At 44.4% G+C, this 7636-nt stretch overlaps 1 non-coding gene across 1 annotated transcript; it reads left to right on the top strand.

Moving 5' to 3' along the window:
- Positions 1–1662: 1662 nt before the first annotated feature.
- On the top strand, positions 1663–1802 carry LOC112817982 (U4 spliceosomal RNA). The gene has a single exon (XR_003206502.1). It is a non-coding gene; the product is annotated as a U4 spliceosomal RNA (small nuclear RNA).
- Positions 1803–7636: the final 5834 nt, after the last annotated feature.

Below are 7636 nucleotides of genomic sequence, written 5' to 3'. Positions count from 1 at the left end.
ATTGATAAGAAGTTGGTTAAAAAAAGAAAGAAGAGGATTAAAAAAAACGAGAGAGAAAGTGATCAGGCAGGAGACTAGAACAAAGCCATACACTAGAGATTTAGGGTATATTTTGATCTGTTAGAAGAAACTGTATCTCAAAATTTTAAAGAGAGAACAACTTATATATATATATACACCAAAAATAAGGGTAACTACTATGAAGGGATAGAATATGGCTCTAAAATTGAAAAATAAAAAACATTTTTTACAAAGGGATTTGATAAAATGTTGGTTGAAAAGGGAAAAAGAAAAATTAAAAAAACAGTTAAAAAAATTAACTTTGAAAGACTAAAGAATCATGGTAAAAAAGCCATGAATTCTATGTGCAGTATTCCCCTAGCGCTGGAGTTCTCCCATTCTCATTGATTGGTAAATTTGGTCTTGGCTTGCTGGCTGTTTGAGCTGATCTTCTGGGGGAGGGGCCTGTTGCCGTGGTTCCCAAACGTCTTTGCCGGAGGCTGAATTGCCCCGCCCTTGTCCATCCGGGCTAAGCAAGCTGCTGGGGTTTGCTCTCAGGAGCTTTTGTTCCCTGCAAGCTTTCCCTATGGCTTTGGAGGATGAGAGTGAAAATGGCGGCCTCCAATCTCCGCCCGGAGGAGCCGAGAACTCAGGACCCCACTCCTCAGTGCGCCCCCAGAGAAAAGCAGTCACTCCCGTCTCCCCGGTCTCCGGCCGCATTCTGTGCTCACCCGGCCTGTGACCGAGCGTTTCTATCTCTGGCACCCGACCCCGTGTGGAGGCTCCAAACCCAGCAGATCCCTGCGGTGCGCTCCCGCGCCGCTCCTCCCGGGGGAGGAAGGGGAGTCTCCCCGGCTCTGCTGCTTGTTGGGTCCCTGCTGGAGGAGCCGTGCCCCGACTGGGCCGCGGATCACAGTTTATGGCAACCCCGAGCTGAGAGCCCGCGCCTCAGCTCCGTCTCTGCAGCCGGCTTCCCCGCTCCGATACCTGGGAGCTCTGGCGCACTCAGGCTCCCCCGGTCTTTCTGTGACCCCGAGGGTCCTGAGACCACACTGTCCCCGAGGGTTCCACCCCCCGCTCAGCCACTGGAGCGACGTCCCTCCGCGGAGCCGACTTCTAAAAGGTCCGATTTTGTGCTCCGCGGCTCTAGCACTTGCCGGAAGCGGCCGGCGGAGGCCCCTCCCCCGCCGTCTATCCTCCCAAATATCGCCTCGGATTCACTTCTCCGCACGTCCTACCTTCCAGAAAGTGGTCGCTTTTCTGTTCAGAGAGTTGTTGCTATTCTTTTCTTCGATCTCCTGTTGAGTTCATAGGTGTTCAGAATGGTTTGATCCCTATCCAGCTGAATTCCTGAGACCAGATGAAATCCAGGTCTCCTACTCCTCCGCCATCTTGCTCCGACCCCCAAGAAGAATATATTTCAATATTTTCACAACCTATACACACGAATACCAGTGTTCTGTAGAAAAGCATCTGACACATAGTAGATAGTCAATAAATATTTGTTGTAAAAAATAGCTGAATAAAAGAACAAATGTAGTAAGAACCTTGCAGTCTTAGAACTCTATTAATGAGATTCCAGAACAGTCAATGGCAGAGACCTACAGGCCCCAAGGTGATGGAACAAACAGGGCAAAACATTCCATTTAGGAGGGGTATCCAAGCTCTGCGCAGTGGCGGTATCATAGCCAATGAGGTTTATCCGAGGTGCGATTATTGCTAATAGGAGGGGTATCCAATTTATATTTGAAGTTGAAGACAAGAATCCATATCCCAGAAATTTTATGCCAGCGTTCTGAGGCTTGTCAAAATTGGGACTAGACAGACAAAAAAGGACTGATTCCACTTTATGAGGTTCCCAGAATAAGCAAATTCATAGAGACAGAAAGTAGAATAGCGTTTACCAGGGATTAGGGCAGGGAGAAATGAAGAGTGTGAACATGTAACAAAGTTTTGACTATGTGTTTTTATTAGTGGTTGTTGCGGAAGCAAATCCAAACTGAAGAGTTTTCTTTTGACATGCTATGTTGTATCTAGAGACCATAAACACTGCTGGACCCAAAAGACTTTGGCTCCTTCCTCACTTTTGAGCTCAGCTGTAGTACTGGGCCATGTGGGATATGGCTTCTCCAGTAGTTGGCCAGAGGAACTGGATAATACAATCCTGAAGTACAGAGGACTTAATTCCACGTGGGAGTGAACATTAATGAATTAGAGATAAGAGATAGGTGGGATCTGGAAAATAATTTGCTCTTCCTTCCAGTGGACCGTTTGGAGGACTGGTGGCTTCATGCAATCTGTCGGAAGATACTAGACAACTGTATCTTTCCTTAAGCTGTGATCAGCTCAGTAATATACCCCCTTAGTTTGCTTTGTCTCTGTCCCTGCCTTAGCTCCCTTGTGCCTTTACCTTTGCTGCCCTGGGATTGTACCTCCCAATAAAACATTAATTAATGTGGAACATTAGTTAATATTATAATGTCTCTCTTATGTGCTCCATAGCATCCCTTGCATTTGTCACTGTATATTTTAATGACCTTTTTGTTTGACTTTCTTTTCCAGTAAATTGTGAGCTCCTTGTGGGAAGAGACTGTGTCCTTTCATTTCATTTTTATATTACAAGGTCTAGTGCAGTATCTGGTACCTAGCTAATGCCCAACCAATATTTGTTACTATTGAATGCGTAAATAAATGAATAAAGCAGACAAAGCTGGCGATAATTCTCAAGCACACCCCTGGAAAATCAGGCCATGAATGGTCTGATTGGGAATGACTATTCAAGCGGAAGCAACATTATGATAGGATTTTTATTCCAATCTATGCCAATATTTCTGAGCACTTACTCTGGGACTACTGTGTGCTCTTTGTTATTTCTTATTATAAAATAATTTGGTTTTCTGATCTGTAATTATATCCTGCGTGAATCTGGGATTGTGTGAGCCTAGTGTCTTATGTAACAAATGAATCATAAAAGCCCAGAGGGAGTACTCCTACGTGCCAAGAGCTTTTGCCTTATTTATGTCTGAACTGGTGTTTAAAGCTCTGGCCCTGAAGAAGTGAACCCATATCCACTTCCATACTCACCTTCATCCCCATCCCTGCCAAGTACCTGCAGCTAGTGAGGCTGGCTTAAGGGTACCATGTCTCACCCCTCCCCCACTCCCTCTCCCTCCTCCCTGATGCTCCTGCACAGTGTGCAAGCAGAGCCTGCCTAGAGGGTGGGGTAGAAGTTGGGTAGGAAAGAGAAACTATCAGAACTGACCTGCCCCAATTCTGACGATAATTCCTTCATGCTGACAGTTGCAACAAGGACTAAGGAAGGTAGAGAAAGAATAGGAAAGAGAAACAGGTCAGCATAATGCAAAAGAAAATAGGAGGGGTTTTATTTAAAATTTCTAGTTGTTACACAACCAAATCTGAGCTTGGTTAATGAGACCAAGGGCCTTGGCTCTGGTCTTAAGGTCTTAAGAACATCTTTCTGTCCCTCTTTCCTCCTGGTTCTCTCTTAAAGCTAGGTTTTTCGTGTCTAACTGGGAAATTAGGGCATCATGGGGCAGTAAAAGTAGCACAGGGTTAGAATTCTGGAGATTTGGATTCTGTTCCTCATCTGCAACTAACCTGCTGGTGACCTTAGATGAGTCACTTCCCCTCTCTAAATCTCTGTTTCTGAATCTATAAAATAATAGTTTGTTGAGCTCCTTTGCAACATCTGCATGATACATGGTCCATGAGGCTACAGTCCAATTAACTTGCTTCAGCTGAAAGCTACAGCTGTGATCTTTTACTAATAAATGTTGAGGATATTCTGTCCCATATGGGTCATGGCATGTACATTTTCGCACTTGTTCCCACTGCTACTTCCTCTTGCTGGCTTGTTTCCTTGTGTGGTTTGTAACTTATGACTCTTGAGCTCCTTTTCCACTGGGGTTTGCTATGGGAAGCCAGTTTGCTCTGGTTCATGCAGTTGTCCCTCCAAGGTGGTTTTAAATTAGTCTCTACTGAGGCCTGATACTCATACTGGACCAGTGTTTATGTTAATTTCTTGCTTTGGCCTCAGTGTGAAGTAAGACCTCACATTTGCATGAATACAAGCCTGGGGTTCTGATACCTCTTAGAAGATAGCAAGCATCTCAACCATTTCTTACAGGCAAGTGGGTGGAGTTTTTCTCATCTGCAGGTGGTGGCTGAGACAGACAGCCTCTCTTGACTCCCAGTCCCCTGTGAATATTGTACATGGGCCCAGTGGCCTAGATCACCTCCCACAGCCCCTAATGCCCCAGTACCCCGCTATGACTCAGAAAGCCCCTTAGCCACAGAACTTTAGCTCCACTAGCTGCTCTGATTTCAAGTTCTCTTTCTGACACCCAAATATTTCCCTTCTTTGGTTTTGAGCTTGAATCTTTGTGTTTGAAGAAATGTGTCCCTGCATGTGTCTAGGGGGAAGGGGAGTCCTCCACTGGTTGAGTCAGCCCAACCAGCCACATTCTGCCATGTTATGGTTACTTTGTATGGTTGATTTCTCATAGATGTACTGGGGGGGGGGCACAACGTGCACTGTGGAATCAGGGCTTTTGGAGGCAAACTTTCCTGCTATTACACCCTTCCTCCCAGTAAGAGAACTCTTTCACTGAAGTCTGAAGTCCTTTCTCCAGAGACAACTCTGTTTCCACTGGGAGAGCTCAGGCTTCCAAGTGTGACCTGCCTTTCCCTCTTGCTGCACCCCCAGGAAAAGATGGAGAATAGCTATTCTCACAAAATGACAAGAACAGAACTTTTCCAGAGCAGGGAGAGGGAAAGAAAACAGCTGGTCACTGCACAAGTAAGATGGAGAGAGGGAAGGATGAAGCAAGCTGAGCTGCTGGGGTGGAGAAAGGCCTGAGACCAACTTTATTGGTATTGGGATGTTAACAAGAACCACCTCTTCCCTCCTTCCCCTTCACTTCAATGGTGTGTTTGTGTGTGTATTTATACGTTGTATGATTGTGTATGAGTGTATTGTGTGTGTGAAAGGGTACTGTATGTATGTGTGAGTGTATATGTGTTTGTGTGAGAGAGTTCTGTGAGTTTGTGTGGAGTGTGAGTGAGTGTGTGTGTGTGTGTGTGTGTGTGTGTAAAGTGCACAGTCAAGGCACTGGGAGTCAGGAGCAGTAAGCTTGAATCCCAGACTTGTCATTCTCTTGCAAATTGCTTCTCTTCTTCAGCCTGTCATTTCTTCATTCACAAAATTAGAGGACTATATTAAATTTACAGATTATAAGCATAATTTTAGCAGTGGAACCTTTATTTCCAAATGCAAGCTCACACAGAAACTAATATTTAAAACATGTTAAAAAAAGGGGGGGGACTGCCTTGATTGATTGAACAAGGGCCAGGGCCCCAAAGCCCAGTGGCTTCCTCTCCTTCTCGCCTCTTGGAAAAGGCCCGTACAGATCCCTGGGAACCCTGGAATACAGTATGAAAACAGCTTGAAGCAACATGTACTTTCTCCAGTTTATTTCAGTGAGGCATTACAATTATGATCAGAAGGAGGAAAGTTTCCCTAGCCGTGAAATTCACGCAACAGAGCTGAGTGGCATGATTTCCCTGAAAACAGGAAGTCAGAGTTGCCAAACTGTGAAGCAAACATCCTTGGCCTACCTGCATTCTTGGTTAGAGCAGTTTCACCTCATCTTGGAGAAGCTGTTGACAGGCCACCACCAGCTGTTATGGAGTGCTTGGAAGGCTGCTGGGCTGTAAAGGGGGTGCTTTCACTAACCAACTGGGAGCCGTTAGCAAATCATGTCACCCCCCCCCCAAGAGCTTCAAGTCTTTATTTGTGCAAAGAGGGGAATGGAAGAGATTAGTCACTGGTAGGTCACTTGCAGCTCTAAAAACTTTCTGAGATACAGTCATATGATTAATGTACTCACAAAAATTTATTGTGCACAGAGTATGTGTCAGGCACCACTTGCGTAGTCGTGGAGATTGTAGTCTAATGGGAAGACAGATATTGGACAATGATGAATTGTATGAAAGGGCAGTACGGAGGGCTAAGAGAACATTCAGGAGGGCTTCAGCTTGGACTAGGGGGTCAGGATGGTCCTCCAAGACAGAGAGAGATACACAGAGGCTCAGAGAGAGACAGAGACAGAGACTGAGAGGGAACCTGGAGAATTATGGGAAAGAGGTCTAGATTGACTACAGAGTAGGAACAAGGGTGGGATTGGAGCAGAGGTCAGAGACATCAGCGACCTACATGACTAAGGCACCAACCCATTTCTTGACTGGGTTGGTCTAAGAGCACAGGTAAAAATGCTTAACATCACTCGGCATCAGGGGAATACAAATCAAAACCACAATTAGAAATCACCTCACAATAGAATGGCTAAAATTAACAAGTCAGGAAACGACATGTTGGTAAGGATGGAGAGAAAGGGGAACCCCTCCTACACTGTTGTTGGGAATGGAAGCTGGTGCAACCACTCTGGAAAACAGTATGGAGGTTCCACAAGAAGTTAAAATAGAGATACCCTATGACCCAGAGATTACACTACTAGGTATTTATGCCAAAGATACAGATGTAATGAAAAGAAGGGGCACCTGCACCCCATGTTCATTGCAGCAATGTCCACAATAGCCAAACTGTGGAAAGAACCCAGATGTCCATCAACAGATTAGTGGATAAAGAAGATGTGGCATACACACACACACACACACACACACACATATATATAATGGAATATTACTCAGCCATCAAAAAGAATGAAATCTTGACACTTGCAAGGACATGGATGAAAGTAGAGGGTATTATGCTGAGCAAAATAAGTCAGTCAGAGAAAGACAAATACCATATGATTTCACTCATATGTGGAATGTAAGAAACAAAACAGATGAACATAGGGGAAGGAAAGAAAAATAAAATAAGATAAAACCAGAGAGGGAGGCAAACCATAAGAGACTCTTAACTGTAGGAAACAAACTGAGGGTTGCTGGAGGGGAGGTGGGTGGGGCTTGGGGTAACTGGGTGATGGGCATTAAGGAGGGCACTTGATGTAATGAGCACTGGGTGTTATATGCAACTGATGAACAACTAAATTCTACCCCCGAAACTAATAATACAGTATATGTTACCTAAACTGAGTTTAAATTAAAAAAATTGTTTAAATGCACCAACCTGGTGTGTAAAGCAAACTCTTAGACATTTTTATATTCTACTTTGCTCCCAAATATTTGAACAAGCACTTTGCAGAGATATATAAAATATACATGGTAATAGAATAAAGAATTGTGAGAGACACAAAGTGGGGGTACAGAAGAGAACCAGGCATAAGAATAAGAGTGCATGGCAGGTGACCCAAATTCTAACCACAGATGAGTCACAGATTTTGCTCATAACTTTTCAGCAGCCAGTGTAGACAGAATTCATGTTTCCATGTTCAGTGATACAATTCACAGTGTTGACAGGGGGAATACAGAAAAATTGTTGCTATGAAGGCACTTGTTGGTATAATCCTTCTAGAGTCCTCCAGTAAAACAATTCAATGTGGCTGCTGATATAATATTGTCTCTCTTCTTATCTGGCTTAATCCAGGGGTAGACTTTAAAACATCAATCCTCCTCCCTTATCATCCCCTTAACCCCAGTGTCTTGATATTGT

The sequence above is a fragment of the Callorhinus ursinus genome, unplaced genomic scaffold (assembly GCF_003265705.2).
Source record: "Callorhinus ursinus isolate GAN/ISIS: 27379988/994484 unplaced genomic scaffold, GSC_fseal_2.0 scaffold1781, whole genome shotgun sequence".
Classification (NCBI taxonomy): domain Eukaryota; kingdom Metazoa; phylum Chordata; class Mammalia; order Carnivora; family Otariidae; genus Callorhinus; species Callorhinus ursinus.
The sequence above is the reverse complement of the archived record's forward strand: the minus strand, read 5'-3'. Positions and strand labels throughout refer to the sequence as shown.